Here is a 27,189-nt window from a genome sequence, read left to right on the forward strand (position 1 = left end):
GCTCTAGCCAACCTTCTTTTCCTCCCGCTCCAGAGCTGAGCCCTGTTCCCGCCTCACCTTCCGTAACACTCATGACAGTGTCCAGCTGAATTCTAAGTCTGAGGTTCCAAGGGGCTCTTGGAAACAGCAGATGGGGATGGAAAGTGGCCTGCACACTGCTGAACAGTGGATGGTTTAGGGTAAGAAGTCTTAGAATCCTGGAATGGATCTAAATGGAAAATCACTTTACTCACTTCCTAAACATGTGCTAAAGACCTACCACACACCGGCATTGTGCTAGACATTGAGGATGCAACAGTGAATGATACACAGCCCCTGTCCTTTCAGAGTTTGCTGTCTAGCAAGTATTCCAGATTAATGCCCATTTACCACCATTTTATAGATGAAAAAATAAGGCTGCCCAGAAGGCAAAGTGACTATCCTGGCCACCTGGCTGGTTCGTGGCTTTAGCAGGATCAAACATCTGCATTGTGAAGATGAAACGAGTGAACGCACACCCAGGGCTCAGAGCTGTGCCTGGACCCACCCAGTGAGTGTTCTCTACGTGTTTCCATTGTTCTCTATGTATTTCCATGACATCTCCAGACTCCAGGAGCATTTCCGTGATGCCACAAGACCCCTCGTTGCCCTGAGCTCCAGCCTCACTCATATCATGAGGCTGGGCATTTGAGATGAGCCCAGCCCACCCCCAGGATGAGACTGACAAAGGCAGGACAGGGATGACAGTGGGTCCTGAGGCCCTTGACCCTGGCTCTTATGGGAGCAACCTGGGCATTTTGTTCTTTCATTCAATCAATGCTTATGGAGAGCTTGTCCCATGCCAGGCACTGGGGCTACATTGCTGAATGGCACCAACAAGGCCCTGGCCCTCAAGGAATTTCTGTATTAGTGGGGAAAGGGATTGGATAATCAACTATAAATAAACAAATGAACCAGATATTTTCAGACAAGAGCTGTCCAAGTCACATTCAGGGTGACTGACTAGAGAGTAACAGGGTGGTTGTTTGAAGGTGGTGGGGGGTAAGGTGGGGGACAGGCTTTGTGCATTTCTGGAAGTCGCCCTGCCAAATGAGCATGGTTCTGGAGAGACTCTGCCCAGCACCAACACACCAGTCTCCCAAGCTCAGCATTCCAAATAAAGGTAATCAATACTGAGACAGTCTCTACCCTTCCCAGCCCCTGGCCCACAGCTAGAAGTCTTGCATCTAGTATAGGCTACCTCAGTTTTCACCAGTATCCCCTTGGAGGGCTCCATGACCTCCTTTCATCAAAATGTGGAATCATGAGTAAAAGAAATAGAGAAAGACCAGGACTGTTCCTCTGATGCTCCTCGGGCCTGAGTTCTCCAATCTCAGGAAATGAGGGAACATAGCCTGCTGGGAAGATGGTGGGGATGGACTCCAGGCTGATTCCCAGAATGTCAGGGTGAAACTTCCAGAACTGAGAAGCCACAGAAAATATTTTATTCCAGGGCAATGGCAACGGCTGGGGAACTACAACAGCCTCCCCATTCCATGAGCAGGGGAAGAGCCAAGACACAGTTTCCAAGGCACTTCAGGGCCCAACTTAACAAAGCCAGGAGCCTGCCTAGGACATCAGTCAAGCAGAGATAAAAAGGGGGCTTCCGGGACTGAGTTTCTGTGTATGGGTTGCCCGCTGAATCTGTCTCTTCAGAAGTGCATCAGAAGCACCTTTAGAAGAGACATTTGACTCAGAATGAAGTGTCCTCCTTCCTCTGGGACTGTTCCCCACCACCCTAAACCCTGGGCAGGCATCTCAGGTGAAAATCGGGAAGAAGGGAGGCTTTCCTGACCAGGTAGTACCCACTGTGTGCATTTGGGGGCAGGGGAGGGCACCCAGACTCCATCCAGAGAGTACCTGGTGCCACTAAGCCAGTGCTGGGGTTGCCAGGCCCCCGGTTCCCACTTATCTCTGGGGATTGGTGGTCCGCAGTGCCTCCCCTGCCAGTCCTTATCCTTGAGCCCCTGATCCTCAGAGCTCCCTTTTGTTCACCAACCCACTGACTTGGCAGCCCCCGAGAGACCATTTTTTTTCCGGATAGCCACTTCCTGGTTTCTCAGCAGATCAGTCCTGCTGCTCTTCTCTGGCTCAGCTGCTGTAGTGGCTGCAGATTTCTTAGTAATGATCTTCCTCCAGGAGCAGGGGAGAGAGAAGCTGCTGCTTCCACTGCAGCGCCTCTGTCTCGGCTGCCAACATCAAAGCTTTCCTTGTGGCTTTGGTAGAATGTTGAGAATTGCGAGATAATTAAGTTGCATTTCTGTGCATTGTTTACTGTTGCTCTCAACCAATCACTATTCCATAGGGGCTAATCTGTGTAGGGTTTGCTTTTTTTGTTGTTGTTGTTGTTTTTTTTTTTCTTTGCAGTGCTTGTTTGTACCACATTCTTCATTATGCTTCAGTTACAATTTTAATTTTACTATTATTAAATCTTCCCCAAAGCTGTATTATTCTGCGCCTCTGAGCTGGAATTCCTGATTTGGGGACTGTTTGCATCTGGGCCTGTTCACAAATGATTGTTCTTGTTTACAAAAGAATATACATTAAAACTCAACACTAGAGGAATCCCTGCTCCCTTCCCTCCTCGCTGTCCCTGCTGGCTCACCTGCTCTTAGTTGGTAGGGGAGAGGGGAGAGGGGAAGCAGGAACCATCTGGTACTTTCTGAGATTATGCTGTTGAAAGAACATCTTCATGGCCTCCAATGGTCAAACCAGCCTCCAGTGGCCAAAGAAGTCGAGTGCAGGGTCCGGCCAGTGAGCTGGAGGCTGTTTTCAAGGCCTGCCCGATCCCAATAGGATACCTCCATGTTTATTCCAGCAATGGTTAGGAGTACGGGCTTCGCAATCAAACAAATCTGGATTTGAAATCCAACTTCTTCACTTACTAAGAATCTGACATTGGGCAGTCAGTAACTTCTCTCAGCCTCAGTTTTCCCGCTGTAAAAATGAAGAAGCAGCAGCTGATTATCCTGCCCACAGGTAAGGATGAAAAGGGATGACATTTTAGAATAGTACCTGCCATATGGCAAGGACTTAGTAAAGGGTAGGTAAATTTAGGTTGCCGTTTTCATCATCATTGTCTCTCTAGCATTCTGTCTCCTGTCTGTTTTGCTTCCATTTTGCTGCCCCTCTGAAGCTTGTCTGCTCACTTAGGCTTTGCATGAGAGGCTCAGGCCTGCCTCTGGTCTCATCACTAAGCCAGTGGTGTGGAGTAGGAAGCACTTTCAGTGACTGTTAATGGCAGGGATTTGTTAACCTGCTTCCCAAGAAGGAAAAGTGGCAGGCTTCAGGGCACCTGAGCTCGCAGAAAGAATTCAGCCCTGCCGCAGTTGAAGATGGCCATCCCTGGGGTTTTAGGACCCCAGAGCCAGCTGCCAGCCCCCTACTGCCTTATTGTCAGGCCCCAACCCTGGTAGAACCAGGGCAGCCAGTCACCAAAGCTTTTTCCTGCCACTCCCACCCCAGCACCCCTGCAACCTCAGCTTCCTCGTAGACTTTCCTTAGCTTCTTTCTTCCTGTCACCCTGTCCCCTCAAGCACCACACACATACTAAAACCATAACTTTTTCCCCCTCTTTCCCATTATCTCTAACCCATATACTCTGGGAAGTTTAATTTGTTCTCGGTAGTAATCACCATTAACTAGAAATTGTCTTTCTCTGTGTAAACACGTCATTAGTGAAGCTGGTTTTCTGCAGGGTCCAGATTTCATTTTTATTAAAATGAAACACTTTCAGGCGCCTCACTGTGTCCAAGGAAAGAGAGTATAATTTTAACCCATTGGGTTGGCCACAGATAATTGGGCTGGCATTTGATTGGACGATTAGGGAAATATCTTCTTTGCATGCAGTATAATTTGCATTTTTTTCCCACTTATATGAAGCTAAGTCATGCTTTCGTACACAGGCAGTTTTAATGAGCATTATAAATCCTAATGAATATATTTTCATGTTCATTTTATTGGCTTGTTTTTATTACTAGAGGTCTGAAAAACAGGGCCAGAGAGGGAGCTGCAGAGGAAATGGCAGGGGAGAGAAGCACTGTGGCCCTCCTGCCCCCTCCCCTGCTGCTGCCCTGGCTGCCAGAGGGTGGATGACTGGCAGGGTGGGGTCACCCAAGTCCTCTTTAACCCAAACCAGAAGTTGCTGTGGGTCCTCTGGGGATGCAGAGAACATGTCTCTTGCCTTGGGGCCAGAGGAGCTCCTGCTGCAGCCTCAGTCTCAGCTACGACAGTGACAGAAGCCGTGAAAACAGCAAACCCTAGTTCATCGTGGTCTGCCATGGAAGAGGGAGTGAAGTATTTCTGCATAGTGTCGGACATGTACTAGGATCTCAATGCAGGTTAATCAAATGGAATCTGATTGAATTCTTCTTCACAAGGAGCCAGCCACCAAATCCAGAGTATTCATTCTCGATCATGACACTGAAAGGCAATTAACAAGTGTACAGAGCATGAATTTTTCCTGGATGATTCAGGAGGTTCTTCAAAATCCAGGGTCTTTACACATCATTGTGAGTATCAATTCTAGGTCCCAGAGTTTTGCTTATCTTTAAAATGAGAGAATACATTCATTCATGCATTCATTCATTCATTCATTCACTCATTTAAGACGCATGTTGGATACCCACTATGTTCTAGACACTGAGCCAGGACATGTATAAGGTAATCCCTGAGATTTCTGCCAGCTCTGACAATTTTTTTTTATTCTGTAATAAGTGACCAATAAAGTGAGATTTTTGTTCCAGCTTGTGGCTCTGGTTCTAAAATCACTCCCTGAGTGATTTTAGACTTGGGTCTCTTTCCATTAGTCACCCTAAGTACCTCAGTTGTACCCTGGCCCCCCTACATATCAGCAGTCCCAGGCATCTACACCAATGAGGCCTTTTGTCCCTGCTCCCCACACTGAGGCTGACCTGTGGACTTCTGCGTGGCCCTTTACCTTTGCCTTCAGCTGAAGGGCATCCTTGGCTTGTCTTCCTTTGGGATCCTGGGAATGGCCCACCTGTCTTGGCTTTGAAGGCCTGGTCCACACTGGGCCGTGGACTCTGCTATGGGCAGGCTGGCAGGGGGTCTGCTATGGCTCACACGTTGTCTGCTGACTGACCTACTGTGCCTCACCACACACCCTGTTTTCTGTTGACTGTCCCAACCCCATCCTAACTCTCCCATCCCACCCCCATTCTTTTTTTTTTAAGTCTTCATTTTTATTTTTTCATTTTTATTATTATTATTATTTTTTTTTTGAGACGGAGTCTTGCTCTGTCGCCTGGGCTGGAGTGCAGTGGCGCAATCTCGGCTCACTGCAAGCTCTGCCTCCCAGGTTCACGCCATTCTCCTGCCTCAGCCTCCCGAGTAGTTGGGACTACAGGCAGCCACCACCACGCCTGGCTAATTTTTCTGTATTTTCAGTAGAGAAGGGGTCTCAATCTCCTGACCTCGTGATCCACCCGCCTCGGCCTCCGAAAGTGCTGGGATTATAGGCGTGAGCCACTGCACCCAGCCTAATTCTTTTTTTTAAAAAAAGAGACAGGGCTCTGCTCTGTTGCCCAATCTGGAGCACAGTGGCACAATCACAGCTCATTATACCCTCCAGCTTCTGGGCTCAAGTGATCCTCCTGCCTCAGCCTCCCTGACAAGGACTACAAGCCCATCACCATGCCCGGCTAGTTTTTCTTTGTTTGTTTTTTCTAGAGATAGGGTCTTGCTATGTTGCTCAGGCTGGTCTTGAATTCCTGGCCTCAAGTGATCCTCCAGCCTCAGCCTCCCAAAGTGCTGGGATTATAGGTGTGAATCATCATGCCTGGCCCAATTTTTGTTTTATGGGTTTTGTTTGTTTTTGTTTGTTTTGTGAGACGAAGTCTCACTCTGTCACCCAGGCTGGAGTGCCGTGGCACAATCTCAGCTCACTGCAAGCTCCACCTCCCAGGTTCAAGCGATGCTCCTGCCTCAGCCTCCTAAGTGTCTCCTAATGATCCTCCAGCCTCAGCCTCCTAATATCTTCTTTGCATGCTGTATAATGTGCATTTTTTCCCCACTTATATGAAGCTAAGTCAGGCTTCTACAGGCACATGCCACCACATCCAGCTAATTTTTGTATTTTTAGTAGAGATGGGGTTTCACCATGTTGGCCAGGATGGTCTCGATCTCCTGACCTCGTGATCCGCCCATCTCAGCCTCCCAAAGTGCTGGGATTACAGGCGTGAGCCACCGTGCCCAGCCTGTTTTATGTTTTTTTTAATTGGAAAGGTGTTTGATGCTCACATAGGTTGGGAGTTTTGAGGATATTTCAGAAGTTAATTCAAGTAAAGACGAGTTCAGTTGCCTTTGCCACCATCTCTTCAAAATGGCAGCTCAGTGCTTGGGGGTAACATCTCCCCAGTAGCTGCAGGTTTTCATCAGTTGCATGTGGTAGGTCAGTCCCGTTTTCCTTTAAGACTATATCTTCTGCCACCCCCACCCTTCCATGCACACACACACACACACACACACACACACGGCTGAGGACATCTCACTGTGGCCTTCAGGACAACTTTACGTTTTCCTACTGTACAAGAGATGTTTACTGAACAAACACCACATGCTAGATTCTGTGAGAAACAGGAGAAACTAGCAAAGAGGCCTTATGGAGAAGTGGGAAGGAAGCTGGCCCACAGTGGAAGGCCTTGGTGAATTTCTGACTTTGCTACTTTCTGCTTTGTAGCCTCGAGTAAGCATTTCGCCTTCCTGGGCCACTTTTTCCCCATCTATAAAATGATAATAATAATTACCTATGGCACAGTAGGTGATAGGGATTTAAATGAGATACTGATTGTGCTAACGACCTGGAAACTGTACATACTGGTCATTTCTCAGGTGGAATGTGACCAAGTTCCAAGGCGATTTGGATCGTGGGTCCTGGGTTATAGCCTATGTCTTGTCTTGGAAGGGCTGGAGAGGGGGTAAAGGGATGTTTGCTGTCAGGATGGGATGTTGCTGCCTCCTGGAGTCAGATATTTATGTTATCTGTCTTTTCCAAAGAGGAGAAACAGAGAAAGGGCTCTGGCTGGAGTTCACCGCTGGGATGATTTCGTAGATCTGGTTTCAGCCTCACCACCACAGAAGACCATGATCGCAAAGTGAGTGTCTGCACTTTGCCTTAAGAAATGAGCTCAAGTTGAGGCAATGTGCAATTCAGGCTGCCCTGCGGCTAAGCACTGATCTGTCTCTGTTGCATGTGGTAGATCAGCCCTGTCTGCCTCTGAGACTGCAAACTTCTGGACAGGGGTCCTTGTGGAGACTTCTTCCTCATGCTCCCACCACACTCACAGTGGTAGGCTCAGGGTTGGTCGTTTGTTCAAGAACTGCCTTTCAGTGACCTCACTGGCCAGAAGCAGGAGCACCAGTGATACTCTCAGCAGGGCATCTCACCCCCAAGTCAAGGCTAAGTGTCTGCAACTAACCAGCTGGTCTTGCTCAGAAGGGAGAGCATGGCCAGAGGGAGCAGAGCATCATCTCCAATGCCGCTCTTTCCAGTCTGCAAACATAATAGAATTAACTGGCCTGAGACACCAAATTTTTGTCAAAAAGGTGGTGTAAGTGCAAAAGCAATCTGCTGGCCCGTTGCAGAGCCAGGTCTTAAATTACAGAGTGTAATGGTGTTGGCACATTCCGAACTGTTCCCGGAGTCCCTTGGCATCCCTGGAGCCAAGGCTTCACAGACAGAGCAACTTCCCAACAGCCCAGGAGGGCGCGGGGAGATGCAGAGCAGCCCTCCAGTCCCCTGCAACCAACTATTTTAGGGCAGCTGGAGGGGAAGAGCACTAAGAAGGGTGTTAATTCATGACGAGCCATGGTGGGGCTTTGGAGGGGAGAAGTGGGCCCACCTGCTCACAAGACGCCTTTGGTGTCAGATCCAGCTCTAGATGAGGAAGGGCTGAAGAGTAGGGGCCAGACAGTGGCGCAGTGGAGGCGGCGGGGGGTTCTTTCCGCAGCTGCGTCTCCCCTTGGGCCGGAAGGAGTGATGACTCTGGAGAGGTGGGGATGAGGGTCAGAACAGACCATGAGGAATGAAAGGAAGCTTGTGTTCTGGCAGCCACGCGTGAGGATGGAGGACTGGTCAGGCACTCAGGGAGGGTAGTGCTATCTCATCTCTCTGACTGAGGGGGTGTTTGCTTAGCGTCCCATTGCAGATTAGCCCACCTGAGTCTAGAAGTGCCACATCACGGTGGGAGGCAGGCTAGTGTGTTTGTGCTAGGCCACTCAGGGAGCTTGAGGCATTGTGGGATGGCAGGAGATGCCTCCCAGAAACAGACTGTAATACCCACTCCACCTTTGCCCTGCTCCCCCAAGCAGCCCTCCCACCCTTCCTCCCTCCTTCTCCTTTCTGATGCAATCCTCTCTCTGCCCCACAGGCTTTGTGCTGGGAGGGGCTCGGAGCTCGCTGGGGGAGGGAGGTGATCTTACCCTTTCTTTCCACTCATTCTGGGCACCTCATCACCTCTCTTTTTTCTTTCTCTAACTTTCTCTGCCTCTCCTTACCTCTCTGTTTCCCTCTCCCTCACGTCCCCTCCTGCTCCCTGACTCACACACCCTCCTCTTCCTCTCTACGTATTCCTCTTTCTATGATCTGTTTCCTGGTGCTCCTTTTGTTCAGTCATCAGTGCCCTGCCGCCCTCCCTGAGGTTGTGTCAGGAGTGATGCTGGTTAAATGCTGCTGTCTGCACTGGGCAGGCTCTGTAGTGTGTGCTGAATTGCTGCAGGGAGGGCCAAGAGCACAGCACAGAGGGCCTGAACCAGTGGTGTGGCACTTCTAGACTCAGCTGGGTGCCAACCCCAGCTCTAGCATGCCCTGATTGTGTGACTGGGGAACAATTCCTATTTTTCCTTGGGCCTCAGTTTCCCCAGAAATGCAATGGGGAGGACATTGCCCTACCCTTCAAGGACGTGCCTTGGTTCATAAAGGAGACCTCCTCTCTCTAGAGCCAACCTCCCCTACTCCACCCCACCCCACCCCCATCCTACCCCACCCCCATCCTGCCAGGGCAGGCTCAGCCGCTCCCTTCCCGTCCATAGCAGTAGGGGAGGCCGCATGAGGAGGAGCGGGGTGGGAGCTAATGGAGGGGATCTGCTGGCGGGTCTAGTTTAGGCAAACAGCAGGGACTGCTGGCGACGGCTCCAGCCCCCACTCCCGCGGTAACAGCTGCAGTCCAGCTGCTGGCATCCCTGCTGGGGGAGCGTGCTAAACCTCTCCGGGGTCAGCTCTGTGGTATGTCGGTTTCCATAGCAACCAGCCAACGGGCCACTTTCTCAGAACAATTCCCCTACTCAGCCGGGTTCTGGACTTAGCTCAGCCCAAGGGCATGTGGCTGAGGAGCAGAGCGGGAGGGGGAGAGCTGCCGAGGGCCAGACTGGGCCCCACAGAACGTGGCTATCTCAGTCCGGTCTTCGCACGGAGGGCGTGGAGCCGAGGACGAGCCATGCAGACTCTTCCGGCGCTGGCTCTGCCTGGCCTCTCTCTGTGCCACGCCGACTCCACCGCCCGTCCACGGACTGCCCAGCTCGGCCCGGTTGGAAGAAGTGTCAGGTCTTTGTCTGAATCTGGAGAACAGCTGCATTGGCTGGGTTCAGGGCTGGGAGGACAAAGTCCTGGAATGGCGTATAAGGGGGTGCCGGGAGGGGCTTTTCCTGGCTTCCTTCTCTGCACCCTTCCATCTAGCTCTTGCAGGACCATGGGAATCCCAGTGATCCCAGGGGATAGGGGGCTAATCAGTCCTCCCCCACATTTAGAGGGTGGGAGAGGATCACCTTTCTCAAGCCCCTACCGGAGTTAACTTCCTGAATGTGAGCAGGTTGGTGCCATCCCTGACACTGTTAGGAAAAGGGTAGAGGTGAAGATCCATTCTGGGCGCTACAAGGGACCTCGATCCACTTTGTGGATAAGGAACCGGGACCCAGTGGAAAATGGATTGCCTGGGGGCCAGGGTGGGTAGGGGGCAGACGGTAGCTGCTTCCCAACCCCTCTCCTCTCCTGGGCTGAGCTCAGCATATGCCCCCAGGAAACTGGATGGTGCTAGAGCTCCTTCCCCAGATCCCTTGGAATGCAGCTCAGGCTATCATGGGCCTGGGGTCCTGGGGAGTTTGTCACTGGAAGGGATTTCATTTTCAGAAAGGAGCCATTTGCAAATTGGGAAACTGAGGTCAGGGATAGTGTCTCTTTAGGCCTAACAACTGCAGGATTCGATGTTGGGGCGGGGACTTGGCTTCCTGAGAGGTCATCTGGGTGGTCCCTGCTAAGACCTGGGAGGCATAAAGCGTTCTTGGGCGGGGTGGCGGGGGCGCTGCCCAGCTGTCTTGATCTTCTACTCTGTGAAATTATTCCTCCCTTTCAAGAGGCCTAGTTCTCCCTTCCCCACCCCCCACTCCATTTACCCCCATCCCCTGAAAAGGAGGAGACAGATGTCCTTTCTTCCACACATCACAGCTGCAGCCAGACTCAATTTCTCTAAGCCCTGGGAACAGGTGTGGAGTAGTTCTAAGTCCCCTAGGGATGTGGGGGACTCAAGAAGGCGGCCAATTTTAGAAGCTGCATGGGTTCCCATCCTCCCCTGGCCCCATCTGTGAAATGGGAGGACTGCTCTAGGTAAGCACTTCCTGGAGTGGGCTCTGTGGGGGTAAAGAAAGTCCCAAAGCTAAGCAAGCTCGGGAAAGGATGTGTGAACACCTTGTCTTTAAACAGTTACAGGGCTTATGGCCGGGTGCGGTGACTTAAGCCTGTAATCCCAGCACTCTGGGAGGCCAAGGCGGGTGGATCACGAGGTCAGAAGATGGAGACCATCCTGGCTAACATGGTGAAACCCATCTCTACTAAATATACAAAAATTAGCCGGGCATGGTGGCGGGCGCCTGTAATCCCAGCTACTTGGGAGGCTGAGGCAGGAGAATAGTGTGAACCCGGCAGATGGAGCTTGCAGTGAGCCGAGATCGTGCCACTGCACTCCAGCCTGGGTGACAGAGGGAGACTCTGTCTCAAAAAAAAAAAAAAAAAAGGAAGAAAGAAACAATCAAAACAAACAAAAAAGAGAGTTACAGGGCTCGTTACAAGTTTAAAGACTTTAACCTAGGGCTTCCTAGGCTAAAGGATGCTCACGCCAATTCCTGCGACACACTTGACCCACTCCTTCAGTGGATGCATCCTTGACACTGTTCTCTGCCCCACGGCCTCCGCTGCCACCTCACCCTACTGGCTGCTCAGTTGTGCTTGGGTCTTCTCCATCCCAGACCTTCAGAGAGCCCGAGCAGAGGCAGGGGCAGTGCAGGGCTGTCAACCGGGTTTCTGAGGGGACTAAGACCCTCAGCTCAGCCCCCACCCCAACGGTCCCCAGAGGGTTGCGGGTCATCTGTGGCTTTTCTGCTTCACAGGGTCAGGTAATGACTCTAGAGAAGGAGAGAAGAAAATTCTGGCCACCAAGGATCTCATCAGGACGATCCTGAAGTGGGAAGCTTACAGAGGAAAGGCGTTCCTCTCCTCCTCACCGTCTAAACTCTCAGAGAAGTCACACGTCACATTCCGCAACCCTCAAACTTCCCAAAGGCCCTGAGTGTGCATTCTGCCCGCCCATCAGGAGACAGCTGTGGTGTGATGGAAAACGTGTCAGCCATGGAGGAAACCTGGCCCCCCCAGATCCATAACTGGCCAGGTCTCTGCCCCGAGGCAGGTCACTTCACCCCTATGCACACTTACCAAATTTCTCGAAGCAAGGAATAGTTCCTTTCTCACTGGGTTCTCATCAGAGTTGAAGATAGGATAAATGTGACAACGGCTGGTATGGAAGAGTAGCTCAGAAAGCATGAGCAGAGAGGGATTCACCACCCCTCCCCAGCCAGAGGTAAGATTTCTCTGATTTTAGGAGGGAGAAAACTGAGGCTCAGACAAGTTAAGTCACTTGCCCAAGGTCACACAGCCGGTCACCCCCAGTCCTTTGCCGTTCCGCTTTGCATCATTTCCAGGAAGATGCCTTTGAGATGGGAGGCATCGCACTAACTTTTAGGGGCATTTAGCGAATGTGATGTCCTCGACTCTTGAACCGTTCATCCTCCCCGCTAGTAAAATGCCTGAGAGACAGAGGCTAGAAGACAGCCCTGCTTTTTTGAAAGGGCGGGGTTATGGATGTGTGGAGGCAGGAAGCGGGTATTAATTCTTGTGAAAATAGCTTTAAAAAAAAAAAAAAGTAGGCTTCTGCACTAAGACAGTCCCATTTCAGTTTGCAAAGAGCTCCTCCCGGTAAGAAGAGAGAACATTTTCTCCTTGCCTCCTGGTTCCTGGCCACGCAGACCCTCGATAGGCCCTGCCGCCATGTCCCTCTCACTCAATGTGTACAGCCACAGGATGCTGAGCTGCTGTCCTTCCGCCCTTTCCTTATAGCAGCAAAACCAATTCACATGCGAGGCCTGGAGATCAGGACAGGACTCACGGCTTCCTCCCTACTTCCCACCCAGGTTCTAAAGTCATTTTATTTAGCACAAGGAAATGAGGAAAGAACAGGGGAAAATGAGGAGAAAGAACAAGCGGGCCTATCGTGTCCTCCACATTGTGCTAGGGCCTTAGGAATGTGCCTTCGGCGAACACCGTATCTCCCTTTTGATTTTTCTGTGGGTGAGACGGAGGCTGTTTAGAGGCCATGGGAGGGAGGGGTTTTGTCCCTGCTGATTGCTCTCACCACGACTGTTTCCGTCACCAGCCAAAGCATGGACCCTGATCGGTATCTCCATTTGGCTAACTCACCTTCTCTTCTGCTATCGCCTTTCCTCCCTCCATCATTTGAAAATGTCACAACCTGTGAGGTTGGGAAGCATAGGTAGATGTTTGGTCAAGCTGGAACAACAGTTCTACCAAACTCCTCCCCCTGTGCTCGTGTGTGTTCCTGTACTCACGTGGCTTTAAGTCCTGTCCTGGGATAGTGCTCGTATCTGGAGTGAATGGAAGGGTCAGGAAGGACGTGCTTGTCCTGGAGACTTGTAGGAGAGGAGCTATTATTGCAGCTGTTCCTCCTGAGCTCAGTCAGGTTTCCCCCTGCCTGGCTGGGCCGTCTCTTTCCTTGCCGTTTCAGTAAGAGGCTGTGGAATTATGTGAGGGAGAGGAAGAAGCTACTGCTTAGAGGGATTCTGCTCTCCAGGCCTTAAGTTGGGGCGCTTTCTAGCTCTGCTCTTCTCATTTAAAGGGATGGCCTGGCTCCAGCAGGTACCTGTAAGTAGAAACAACAAACAACCCCAAACATCTCCTAGCGCCAGACTGACAGCTCAGATTTCTACCACCGGCGAGGTTTCCTGCTCAGCTTTCTGACGCAGGAAGCCTGTGTGTGTGTGTATGCACGTGTGTATGTGCACGTGTTGTGCATGTGTGTGCATGTGTGTGTGTATGTGTGTGTGCATGTGTGTGTGTATGCACGTGTGTATGTGCACGTGTTGTGCATGTGTGTGCATGTGTATGTGTGTGTGCATGTGTGTGTGTATGCACGTGTGTATGTGCACGTGTTGTGCATGTGTGTGCATGTGTGTATGTGTGTGCGCGCGTGTGTATGCACGTGTGTATGTGCACGTGTTGTGCATGTGTGTGCGTGTGTGTATGTGTGTGTGTGCGTGTGTGTGTATGCACGTGTGTATGTGCACGTGTTGTGCATGTGTGTGTGCGTGTGTGTGTATGTGTGTGTGCATGTGTGTGTGTATGTGCACGTGTTGTGCATGTGTGTGCGTGTGTGTATATGTGTGTGTGCGTGTGTGTGTATGCACGTGTGTATGTGCATGTGTTGTGCATGTGTGCGCATGTGTGTGTGCATGTGTGTGTATGTATGCACGTGTGTATGTGCACGTGTTGTGCATGTGTGCGCATGTGTGTGTGTATGTGTGTGTGCATGTGTGTGTATATGCACGTGTGTATGTGCACGTGTTGTGCATGTGTGTGCGTGTGTGTGTATGCACGTGTGTATGTGCACGTGTTGTGCATGTGTGCGCATGTGTGTGTGTATATGCACGTGTGTATGTGCACGTGTTGTGCATGTGTGTGCGTGTGTGTGTGCGCGTGTGTGTGTATGCACGTGTGTATGTGCACGTGTTGTGCATGTGTGCGCATGTGTGTGTGTATATGCACGTGTGTATGTGCACGTGTTGTGCATGTGTGTGCGTGTGTGTGTGTGTGCGTGTGTGTGTGTATGCACGTGTGTATGTGCACGTGTTGTGCATGTGTGCGCATGTGTGTGTGTGTATGTGTGTGTGTGTTTTCTCTGCTGATTTACAGGCTCTTTTTGGATTGGTAGATCTGTGAGGAAGAGTAGGACTGGAGTTAGGGAATTGGCTTCGATCAGAGGCCTGATGAGAACAAGGTGCTCATCAACACTATTTAGGAAGGTGTTTTGTACAGGAATTTGTGGCAAGTGATGGGAGGGTGGTAGGGTCTGAGAAGAAGGGGGAAAAATGCCACAGTATCTGACAACTTAAAACTCAGGGGGTCACAGAAATGTTGGGGCTTTGAGAAAACTTTACCAGTAACTCTCTGCTGAGGGTCTGTGGCCTGAGGTCACTGAGAATCTCAGAGGGAAAACAGGAGCAAGGACACAGCGGGCCCTCCTGGGAGCAGATGCGGTGCTTTGGCCCGCCTGCCCCTCCCTGCTCTCATCTCAGAAAACGGCAGCCCCCCACGCAGACAGGCCGCTCGGAAACCAGGGAGTGGGGTTAAAAGCATCTCTTAGCCCAATGTCCCCTTCTCCTCTCACAGGCAGTATTTTGGGAACCACGTGCTGTAGAAGCTGCATTAAAACAGTGGAAACATTGTAATTAAATGGGGAGACCTTAGGTCTGTCACATGATCTGGGTGTTCTCCTGTATAAGACGAAGGCTGATAACAGCTCCTTGACCACCTCACAGGACTCTGGGGTCAAACGTGGAGTGGGAAAGTGCTTTGTAAGGGAATTCAGACGTATAAGCTGTTCTTAGGAGGGCAGTTTGCTCACCTGCTTAATGCTGGGCTTGGGGCAATGTTGAAGCTGGGAGCTGGTGTTGGAGATTCGGGAAGTTAGTTCTCCCTTGCTTGCAAGTCAATCAATGCTGGCTTTCAGTGATATTATTGAAAGCATATAAAGCTGGTCTGATTGGCCTTAGAATAAAAGCTTCTGAAGGGCAGGGGGGCCTGGGGCTGTGTGTGACAGAAGTCTCTTGTTTCAAGGAGACATCAGTTCAGTGGTGGTGTTCTGCCTGTCCCTGTGAGGTCTGGGCTTGGACAAGCACTTTAAACCCACAAATTGGCTGCATCATCTCTGAGAATTCCATGACCCTTTCTGGGGTGGGGGCTGAGGAGGCCAGGAAATGACTTTGGTCCCATTAGTCATTCTGGCGCCAGCAGGCCAACAGCAATGGCTTCTTGTAGGGGAGTTGGGAGAGATGCCCATGGCGGGAGGGTGCCCTGGGGGTGGGGTGGAGGGCAGGGGGGCTGCTGTTCTCATGCCCCTTTTTATCTAGATACTGCCAAAGGTGGTCCCTGGAACAGTGACCACAAAGTGTCTCATGGGAGGAAGAAGGATGAAAGAGATGGGAATTCTTGTAAATTTTTAATCTGAAAAATAAAGAAAGTATGAATTAGAATTAATGCAGGTATTAAATATTTAAACTTTCTATACTCACTTTCATTTTTAACATATTCCTTCCTCAAAAACCTCGATAACGCTTGTCAGATTTGTTCTCAAGATGTCCCCCTCTCCACCTCCCCCCAGGCCCAGCCCCAAAGTGAGACCACAGGTATTCATCATCCTGATGGAAATGCTCATTTTATTTCTCCTACAGGAACCGTCTGATCTCTCTCTTTATATTTATGCTTTCTCTCTATGGCAGTGTAAATAATTAATGCTGTTATAAACATATCCTATGCAAAATATATATTAGAAAAAATAACTCTTTAATTTGGCATGTCATTTAATTCCATTTTGTAATCATAGCACATGGGCTACAATTAATGCCAGGGCTGAGGAATCCAGCCTGACTGCTGACACTGGCAGAGGCAAGACCAGGTCTCCCAGACTGACGCCCTCTTCAACCCTCAGCTGTTTCTTCTTTGTGTGTTTTTGGTTGATGGATGGAGATGGTGCCCACTGTCCAGGGTGAGGCTGAGAGTGAGTCTGGAAAAGAAACAGGAAACTTACTTCTATCTTCAATAGAATGGGGTGAGGGTGGTCCAGGTCTCTTCAAGTGCACTTGGTAGCATTCATCCAAAAGGATGCTGGGACATTTAGCTATAGGACATTTGGTACATCTTCATGGGATGGGAGGCCGGCTGTCCTTGGACTTTTGGGGAGTTCTCACAAGGACTGGCTTGGGGCACAATAGCAAGGAGTTTCCTGGAGGTTGGGTTTTATGCATGCGTTCATTTAACAAATATTTATTGAGTGCTTCATATGTGCCAGGCATTGTTGTGGGCACTGGAGATACAACAGTGAATAAGACAAGAAATGAAGATGAGAATATCCAGTTTCTGAATATTCCACCATTGCCTCTGCTCATTCCTTTTTCCATTCAATGATCTTTCTGGCTATCTTAAGGAATCCATCTATCAGAGCCACTCCCCGATCAGGTTTTTAGAACTCTTGGTTAGTATTTGAATAACTCAGTGTTCCTGGATTTACCAATTCCTGTGAGTTTAGCACAACCTCGCAAATAAGATTGCAACTACCAGCAGCCCTCTCTCCCCGGGAGGAATCCTGCAAACCGAACGACTGGCATTGGCATTCCTTTCTCCTGGACTCCAGGTGTCGTCTTCCCTCTGCAGGTGGGTGAATGGCTCTTTTGGGAGACTGCAGGTCCTGCCATGACTGGTGTCCTGCACTGCTGATCCTGCCTCTGTGTGTCATCTCAAGGGCCCAGACTTGGGGCTGAAGCTTTGGAGGTTTGAATTTCAGCTTTCATGTGGCATTTGTCAGCCTTTCCCCCTATTGAATATCTTCCGTAATTGTCCCACGCCTGGCGCCATTCAGTGTGTGTTCCCAAGCTAAAAAGCCCTCATTCACTTGTGGCTGAGGCTCTCATTAATTCTTTCATGGGGTGGAGAATAACGAGGGGACAGCTAACGCACTCGAAAAAAAAATTGATTTTGTAGTTAGCAATTTGCCACTCTTTGTTTGGAAAGCCAGTGTGGACTCTTCAGCCTATAATTCCACTGAGGAGAAAATTTAAACAATTGGCACCCAGGCCCCAGCTCACCTTCCCAGAGAGGCTCTGATGCACTCTGCATTTCATGTTTCCCAAGATAGGATAGCGGGAGGAAACTTGGAAATCATCACCAGCACCCTGCTCTTCTCCCTTGACTCAGGCTCCTGGACCAGGCATGGGCTGATTCAGGAGGTGGAGGTCTGTCTGACTTGAAAGGCCTATGGGAGGAGTTTCCAGGCATCTCAGAGGCTCTTGATTGGCTGGGACCAAAGATGCTGAACCTTAGCTGTCTTCGGGGTGACACAAGAAGTTCTGCAGGACTAACCCCTGTGATTCGACTTCTGTGTCTTTCATGGGGGCTGATGAACCTGTCTGTGGATTTGGAGGGAAGATGTTTGAATGATTTCACAGCTCCCTGCCCCACCATCCTGTCCTCTCTGCTGGGATAGCCATGGGACTGAATTCTACCCAGACTCTAGTATACATTCTGGCGTTTCTTCTTAGGAAGGATTTAAGGAGCTCTGAGTTAGTTTTCAAACTTTGCTGCAAGTCCAGCTTGGCCATGTTGCTCTGCTTCTAAAAAAGTTCCATTTGTACACTGTGTCAATCTGACAAGACACTCATAATCTCTTTCTGGACATCTCCATTGCTGAATGCTCCCTGAATACAGTGTTCCATGCTCTCCTTTCTTGAATAGATCTTCTCTCATAATTTGCACCCCGATTCCTTCACTACCTCCATCCCAAGGCAGAGTGCATATTTGGGTCAGCTCTCAGCCCTACTCCTATCTTCAACTGTTCGTTCAGTATTTGCCATGCTGGCACTGTATCTCAGAGCACTCTGCTCACCCGGTTTTCAGAGGAGTCTCAGTTCCTGTGTTCCAGAAGACACTGGTTTCAGTTCTATCTAGACCTTCAATGTGTGTCCTGTCACGAAAATAGCAGAGTTGAGGGAAGGAGAGCAGCAAATTGATGACTTTGTCAAGAAAAAAAAATCCCCCAAGGTCCATAAGGACTCCTCCTTGGGCCTTGCTCCAGCTCATAGCCCAGATGCTTTTCCTGGCTCTGCTCAGCCCATGGTACCCAGAAATGATGTGACTCCAGTTGGAGCCATTGATGAGCCAGACATACGGATGGGGAAGCCGCCTTTGCCCACCCCCTGTGACAGATGCATCATTGAGTCCCTTGGCTCTGTTAATAAAACCTGCCTTTATTTTCCTAATGCCCAGTGCCTGCAGTGGCAGGGCCATAGGCCTCTCAATGCTACAGTGACAAATCACAGAACACTATAAGCCCAGAGCCACTCGGTGCCTTTTATTAAACCTGACAAATATCCAATAACCCTGGCCTCATGCCTACTCTCCTACATCATTTGATACAAATTGCATGGAGGCTTGGAGGGAGGAGTGTTTCAAATGGGAACTAGAGCTGGTGATGACAGTGCTCCTGGCTTCAAAGGGCAGTGGGGGTGTGAGGAAAGCTCTCCAGGTGTTTTTCCATAAGTCTGTCTCAGCATGACTGATCCTGGATCCTTAGGTAATTGATTCACAGGTGGAATGTCTGATTCTCAATGAATCATGATAAATGGCATTTGTGAAGCCCTTTACCAATTGCTAAGCACAGGCACACATATCATCTCATTTAATGCTCACATCAGCCCTGAGATGAATGCTCTTGTCCCAGTTTTACCATTGAGAGGACAGAGATGCAGAAGGTTTGACTTGTTAAGGTCACACGATTAATATGGGACAACTGGGGCCCAAGCTCAGATCTTGATTTTTGTATCCCGTGTTCCTTTGACTTTATTTCCTTCCATGCCCACTCTCCCCTTCTCCCTCCATAACACGGAGGATTTGGGCCTTGTTCTACCCAGGACTTGGAGTAAGGATTAAAGAGATGTTCTTTACGCTTTGATCGTGTCGAGTAAAGAGGGCACAGGGACAGCTCTCCCACTTCCTCCAAGAGGAACAGCCTCCTTCTTTGTGGGGTTTCCCGTTCTTTATTTTTCCCACAGTCTCCTGGTGCCTTAAGCGCAGGTCCTGGTGTGAACAGGAGAGGAGCGGCAATGAATCAGTGCTTTTTTGAAGCTGTTTTCCAGAAGTGAGAGAACTGACTTCTCCACCTGCCTCACCACACCTTGTTTCAGGCAGTGACAGAAGCAGCGTTGAGCACTTACTGTCAGGTCTGGCTGCAGCGCAGGGAGAACAACCTGCAAAGGGAGGCAGCCAAAGCCCCTACTGTCACTGCCCATCACTCAAGAGCTTAAGCAGCCAGCTTCCTGCACCAGTCTTGGATGGAAGAAAACTTGTAGTCTGCCTGCCTAAAAGCCCCCCCGGCTCCCTAGGAGTCCAGGATGAGAGGCGGCTTATCAGGCCAGGAGAGACTGGCTGTGCTGGTCAGGAAGGCAGTCTGTGAATGAGCGCGCTCCCCAGGCAGGCTCAGCGTTCAGGGATGGGTGTTTACCTCTGCAGCCTACTGTGCTGCTCGCCCCTTGAAATTCTCCTAAGAACCCAGAGGAGCAGCTGAAAATATCCCAAGTAATATGAAAATGAGTGAAGGCTCAGCACACACAGCCCAGCTTCTGAGCAAACAGCTGAAAAGGCAGGCGGCAAAACAAGAAAAGGGAAGAATGCAAAAGGAGGATGGGCAGATGAGAAGGTGGAGGGGGCGGGGGAGGGGGGCAGGAGGAGGCGGGTCAGAGCGAGGGCTCTGGCTTGTCTTCTGTCCTGGAGCTGCCTCTGCCACCCACCTCCCTATGGGGTGAGGAAAGCAGTGCCAACAAAAAGTTCTCAACTTTGGGCTGGATGGAGAGACTTTTTGGTGGAAAATGCCTCGTGGTCTTGTGAGTTCTATGGTACTTTTCTACAGTGAGGGGAAGTTGGAAGTCAGGGTAGGTCTGGGCACTTTGCCTTCCCAGGAGTTGGGAGGCCTGAGTTCCAGACCCAGCTGTCATGGTGTGACCTTGGGCAACACCCCATGTTTGTGAGTACAGTTTCCTTACTGGCAAAATGAGAAAATTTGACTAGATGACTTCAGGGGGATCTTTTTAGCTCTAACATTCTAGAGCTTTTATTTTGTTTTGTTTTGTGTTTTACTTTTACCATAACTGACAAAGACTTGCATACATATTTGACTATTGTTGAGCTGTGCTAACCGCCTTTGGAAGCTTATCTTCCGAGGCACATGGACACGGATGGTCATGTGAGTAGGAACCAGCAGAATAAGAATCTTCTTGGATATTCTGAGTGAGGCCAGGCTGGGGCCAAAGACGTAGCTTCCCACCAACAGCGGTGAAGGTAGCATCACACTGGCTGTGGAACCACAGGTTAGAGGTGGAGGACCTCAAATTTATTACTCAGTGTGTATTCTGTGTCTAAAGCTGTGCTAAGCACTTTGCATTTATTCTCTCATTTACTTTTATACCAATACTTTGAGCTAAGGCTTATTATTATCCCACTTTTATGCCTCAGAGCTGTAGAGTAACTTGCCCATGGTCACATAACCTGGATGTCACTCAGGCCTGAATGATGCAGGGGTCCACACTCCTAGCCACTGCACCACACATACTTTCAGAACCTTATGGTCTCAGGGAAGGACGTGATGAGCCTGAAGGGTAAGGGATGTCGAGCCCCACATCCCAGCTCCCTGAGGGGTTGTGTTCGCTCCGCAGAGCACAGAACAGAGTCCCTATATATGAATCCATTGCCTCCGCTGTGCCATCCCTGTGCAGAGGAGCCCTGCCAGCTCGTATCAGACAGCAACGCATGAAACCGTGGCCCTTTGTTTTGTTTTTCACCTTTTATAAACTAGAGAACAAACTACAGCAACCATAGTGCCAAGAAGGCAGGCAAGGATGCATGAACAAGGAGCACATGGGGATGGAACATGTCGGCTGCAGCAAGGAGGACTTGACATTGGGGCTGGGGGCTGAGCAGGCCCAGGCCAGGATGCTGGGCCATGGCCTTTGTCTACTCTCTTAGTTGCTAAGCTTCCTCATAAAATATTCTAGGATCTTGGAAGGCTGAATGGCCACCTGTGAGGAATGTTGGAATAAATGGGAACTCTTGCTGTAGGTGGAAGGTCAGATCAGGGGCGCTAGGATAACACCCAACTCCAAGAGGCTGCACATCCATGTGCGTCTATTATGTGCTGATTATGAGCCCGGTGTGGCAGCAGGCCCAGTCCTGGGGCACAGAGATAAGTAAGACAGCACATCTAGCCATAAATTGCTTCCTCCAGGCAGGCAGTCAACAAATGCTAGATGCCTACTGTGTGCAAGGCTTTATTGTAGGTTCAGGGAATAGTGCCAAACAAGACAAGGGTCCCTGCCATCAAGGATTTCATATTCTAAGTAGGGAGGAGGAGAGTAAATAAACAAGGAAGCAGACATGGAAATAAGAAAATGTTAGGTCCTGACGAATGCTGGGAAGAAAGTAAAGCAGTTTCCGGCGGGAGAATGCCTGGGCCGAGTGTTGGGGAAGGCTCTCTAAGGATGGCATATTTGTACCAAACCTCATGGCTGAGAAAGTGACAGCCATGGGTAGATGGGAAGGAGAGCACCTCAAGCGGAGGGAAAAGCAAAAACCAAGTCTCTGGGATGGACCTGAGCCAGTGTGCCTGGGGAATGAGTAGACAAGAGGGAGAATGAAGAGAAAGGAGGTCAGGGAGGCAGAGAGGGTCTTAGGAGGCCACACAAAGGCATTTGGGTCTTACCTGTCTTGGGTAAGCCATGAGGACTGTAAGGGGGAGAGTGAGAAGAGCTAGGTGTGCTTTAGAAAGACCACTCTGGCTGCTGAGGGAGTAAAGGCGGCTGGGGGAGGCTTTGTTGGCTTAGTCTTGGCCATGGCAGTGGAGATGGAGCAGAGTTGTGGGATTCAGGTGGTTGAGGACTTCTTGATGGATTGAATGTAGTTGAGGAAAGGAAGGAACCAAGACTGATTTCTAGATTTTTGGCACTTGAATGGAGAGTTTTACTTAGATGGAGGAGGCTTGGCAGAAGGGGGTGTAGGATTTGAGGGGAGAAATGAAGAGATCTGTTTTGAATATGCCAAGCTCAGGATGCCTTTGAGACACTGAAGTAGAGGTGTTGAGTAGACAGTTGAATGCAGACGTCTGGGTGTCTGAAAAGAGGTTCAGCTGGAGACAGGGATGTGAGAGACCTGCGTGTGTAAGAAGGTCCTTAAAGCAATGGGAAAAGATCACATAGGGAGAGAGAGAGGATGCAGAAAGGGAGAGTGAAGGAGATGCTCCAGTATTTTTAGGAAATGCCAACAGAGGAGACTGAGAAGGAGTGCTTGCAAAGTACGGGAAAAACCAGAGGAGCGAAGTGTCGGGGCCTGGAGGGGAAAGTTTTTTGAGATCAGAAATTGACCTGCTGTGCCAAATGCTGCTGGGAAGTCAAAATGAGGACAAAGAATTGACCATTTACTTTGGCAAGATACAGTCCTTAGTAATCTTGGTAATTAGTCATCAGTGGAGCAGTGGGTAATAAAGCCTGATTGGGGTGGGTTGAGGAGAGAATGGAAGATGGGAAAGGCGAGACAGTGAGTGTAGATGACTCCTTTGAACAGATTTACTGTGAAGGGGAGCTCCAAAAGAGGTGGAAAATGGAGGAGGGACTAGGGTTAAGGGAGAGTTTATTTAAAGGAGGATGATATGGAGGTATGTTTATATGCCAGTGGAAGTGATCCAGTTAAAGAGGGAGAAAAGTCCTTGAAATGGCACGGGAGAATGGGTTCAGAGCCCGGTGAAGGTATTGACCTTGGATGGGAGCCAGGACTCTTTTTCTATAGTAATTGCAGGATGGCATGGCCTGAGTATTTTAGTTCTGAGACAGACACAATAAAGGGCTTGTTGATGGGAAGATGGGGTAGTTCTCATCTTATAGAAACCTGTTTTCTCTATGAAATATACTGCAAGGTCATCAACTGAGAATGGGGTGGGGAGGGAGTGTAGGAGACCTGGGGAGAGAAGGAAGTGTGAGGCATCCCCAGAGACTGGGAAATTGAATTTTCTAGGGAAATGTGGTAGGTTTTTCTGACAGAGTTGAGTGAGATTTGTGGTCATGTTTGAAGTGAGTCTAGTCAGCAAATTTGTATCATTTTTCTCTAGTAATGTTCAGCTGCTCTGGTACAGGCCCTGAATAAGTGGGTAGGACACCAGGGCGGGAGTTCTGCTAGACTAAGACAATGCAAGGAGAGCTGCAAGAAGCCCAGGTGGTCAGCATGGCAGTAGCTGAAGTGTTGGACGTTGGAATCAGAGCCAGGCAAAGAGAGAAGTGAATATATGCAGGTAGTGATGGAAACGGATCATAAAAAAATGTTTTTAATGAAGTGGGGTTGGAGAATTGCTGGAGTAAGTAGGGGTGTCAGAGTAAGCTAGGGTGGCAATGATCAGAAAGTGGGAAGCTGGCAATGTACATTTCATGGGTGATTCAGTTAGTGGTGTGCCAAGGTCTAGGAAACAGCCACGTGAGTGGAGCAAAAGCTCATGGGATGCCAATCACAGTGGGAAGAAAAAAATAACAAAGTCTCATTGGAGCTAGGAAGGACAGCCAGTTAGAGGCCAGAGTATCAGACAGATCATCTTCATGGATTTTGGAGTTTCCAATGATGCTGGCAGAAATAATAATGGAGAAGGGGTCAGCGACCTGGGTGCTAAGGTCATCCATGAACGAGGGGGAACGTCCAGGAGGTTGGTAGACTGACAGCATTTCATACGCAGGAGAGGTCATGAGGTCTGATGACAAGTGCTTCAAGTAGGTGAGCTTGGGTTCTTCAAAGAAGAAAGAGAGATGGTTTAGAAGCTACAGTGGGGTGCTCGCTTCAGCAGCACACAGACCAAAACAGGAGTGACACGGAGAAGGTTAGCGTGGCCCTGCACAAGGATGACACACAAATTCATGAAGCGTTCCATATTTTGTATGAAAATACCGTTAGATAGAAGGAATAAGTTCTAGTGTTTGATAGTACAGTAGGGAAATTATAGTTAACAATAAATTATTGTATATTTCAAAAAAGCTAAGAGAGAAGAATTATAGCGTTCCCCACACAAAGGAAAGATGAATGTTTGAGGTGATGGATATCCCAATTTTACACTGATTTGATCATTTCACATTGTGTATAGATAACAAAATCTTACATGTACCCCCCAAATATACAACTATTATGTATCAATGCAATTTTTTTTTAAAGAAACTAGCTGGGTGTAGTTGCTCATGCCTATAATTGCAACACTTTGGGAGGCTGAAGCAGGAGGATCGCTTGAGCTCAGGAATTTGAGACCAGCCTGAGCAACATGGCAAAACCCATCTCTACAAAAATGCAAAAAAAATTAGCCAGGTGTGGCGGCCCATGCCTATAGTCTCAGCTACTCAGGAGGCTGAGGTGAGAGGATCACTTGAACCCAGGAGGTGGAAGCTGCAGTGAGCTGTGATTGCATCACTGCATGCCCACTTGGGCAACAGAGTGAGACCCTGTCAAAAAAAAAAAAAAGAAAAAAACTAGTGGGAAGCAGGGAAGACACACCCACCTCCCACTTCTGAAGTATATGAGACATAAGAGACAAAGCTGTCCCCAACAGAAAGGGCTTCTGAGGAAACAAGTCCTTAAGGGGAAGTCTGGGTTTCCCTTAAAGCAAGAAAGTGAAGGAGGCAGTCCGAGAGACCAGGATCTCCAGAGGGCATGGCCAAAGGCAGTGGGGACAGCCTGGCACTGAGTGTCTACCCAGCAGTGCATCAGCTAGGGCCCTCAGACTCCCGATGATGGCTCAGGCGAATGGGAAGCCTGATGAGCGCAGTCCTGGAGGGCACAGCAGTCTGGAACTGAGGACCTTGGGATGGCTGGGTCTTGGCTTGTGATGGAGATGGGTGCCTTCAGTTGAAGATCGAGGGAGGGGCCGACTTGCTGGATTAGTACAATTGGTGACTGAATATCAGGATGTTGGACACAGCCCACCCTGGAGGTGTTTGGCTATTGGCATCCAGTAATGGCAAGTGAGAATCAGATCACAGGGAATGTCAAAGAAAGAAAGGCATTTAGATATCCCTTGCCAGCTCTTATTTTTCAGATGAAGAAACTGAGGCCCAGAGAGGTCAAATAACTTGTCCAAGGTCATCACGCAAATGAGTGGGAAGAATTTATTCAGAACAGAGGCAGGCATAGAGTTTGTGGATGCTGCTGGCTTAAGGGTGGGTGGAGGCGCAGGAGGCTGGCGGATGTCCGTTTTCCCAGCCTGGCTGAGCCGGGAGACCACTTGGTCTGGCTGTATCTATTCTCTCCTCATGGTCGCCATGTTTGCCCCCAACAAGGGCATGTGCCTGGCTTGGCAGGACTATTGGAAACCGGAGAGCTTAGACTCCATCCCTGTCACCCCTGTGGCACCTTGGTCAAGTGCCCTGGTTCATCTGGTTTTCACATCTCCTTTGTGATTGAGGGCATGCCTGCGTGGCAACATGTAGGTGTCATGGCCTGTGAACTGCCGTGAGCAAGATTGTGCCTGGACCTCTCAGGACTGGGCTGTGGTATCTGCTAGAGGGGGCTTCTGTCTGACCAAATGACTGAGTCGTTTACCAAGTATCTACCCTGCACTCAGCCCTGCTTCCATGAAGATCAAAACCTAGCAGGGAACATCAGACTGGACCTGGAGACTCACATAGCAGGGAACATCAGACTGGACCTGGAGACACATAGCAGGGAACATCAGACTGGACCTGGAGACTCACATAGCAGGGAACATCAGACTGGACCTGGAGACACATAGCAGGGAACATCAGACTGGACCTGGAGTCTCGAGACTCCTGGTAAAGGAGACTCGAGAACTATTTTAATTCACTGGCCTCACATGTCAGATGAGGAAAATGAGGCTATGGCAGCACCAGAGTGAGAGCTTTACCCTGGCTGTGAACTCCTGGTCTGAAGCTGTGGCTGCTTTGCCTCACCTTGCCATTAAACTTGCAGTGTCTGCCCCGTGGCCCCAGCATCTGAGGGGCATCTGGTGGGCCCTGCCAGGCTCCTTCCTACAGAGCACCTCACAAGCGGGACACAGGGGAGTCCTGGCCCCGACTCCTAGGCCAACAGCAGGCATCCAGTCTATGGTGGTATCTGGGGGTCCCTTTTGCCACCCAGAATAGGATGCCAGTGAACATGGCCCCGATGAGCTGGCTCCTGCCTTTCAGCCCTTCTCTCCTTTCAGCCTGCGCAAGTGTTAAATACAGCATCAAATTAAGCAAAATTAAATACATTTCCATGCAGCATTTTTCTCTTGACTAAATCAAACAATGCGGTTGCCATAGCAACAGCCTCTTCTGAAAAGGTCACCTGCAAGAAACTGTGTTTTAGGTACAACTCAAGGAGATTATGGGGGATTAACTCATTTTATACATATATATTAAATATATATTTTTTTCCTTTAAAGGAACTGCTATGAAGAAATAATATCCAACTGAGCTGGAAGATACCCACAGAAAAAATTTTAAGTCCCCGATAAAGGATTTTTTTTTCCTTTTTTTTTTTTTTTTAACCAGCATGCAGTGGGGTGATATCTGAAATGGCGACTCTGTTTTTACTTAGCTTTAATTAAACCTCAGTCGGGGCTGAGAAATGTGGTGAAGCGAGATAATTGCACTATTCCCAGTACAGTTTTTAAACTCCAGCTTTGATATGCACCTCGTGACAGCCTGAACCTGCACCCAGACTCCTGGGGCTGCTTGAAGCTCAGCTTATAACCACCCCTTTCAACCTGTGTGCCTCTGGGGAACAGTGTTGGGGACCTTGAATGGGAAGTGTAGGCTGGGGGAGGTGGGAGCCCTGGTCGTCTGCCCAGGGGCAAGGAGAGGCTGCACCTTCCCTAAAAAGTTCATCTCTGGCACTCAGGGGTTCTCCACTGGACTTGAGAATCCAAACTGTCAGGGAAGGATGAACACAGCCAGTCTAACTCAGAAAGAGAATGGGGAGGTCTTCTCTAGCTTTTCCTGTAATTGTGAGAGGAACTGGAATGTCTCCAGGAA

General features: G+C 49.6%; 1 protein-coding gene and 1 non-coding gene across 4 annotated transcripts in view; both read left to right on the plus strand.

Annotated features, from left to right (window-relative positions):
• The window catches only part of PKNOX2 (PBX/knotted 1 homeobox 2), a 269,178-nt gene that overhangs the window by 88,800 nt on the left and 153,189 nt on the right, over positions 1–27,189 (plus strand). The gene's annotated exons all lie outside the window — the stretch shown is intronic.
• On the plus strand, positions 23,999–24,104 carry LOC114672476 (U6 spliceosomal RNA). Its single transcript, XR_003722891.2, has one exon. It is a non-coding gene; the product is annotated as a U6 spliceosomal RNA (small nuclear RNA).

This window comes from Macaca mulatta, chromosome 14 (genome assembly GCF_049350105.2).
Source record: "Macaca mulatta isolate MMU2019108-1 chromosome 14, T2T-MMU8v2.0, whole genome shotgun sequence".
In the NCBI taxonomy this organism is placed as follows: domain Eukaryota; kingdom Metazoa; phylum Chordata; class Mammalia; order Primates; family Cercopithecidae; genus Macaca; species Macaca mulatta.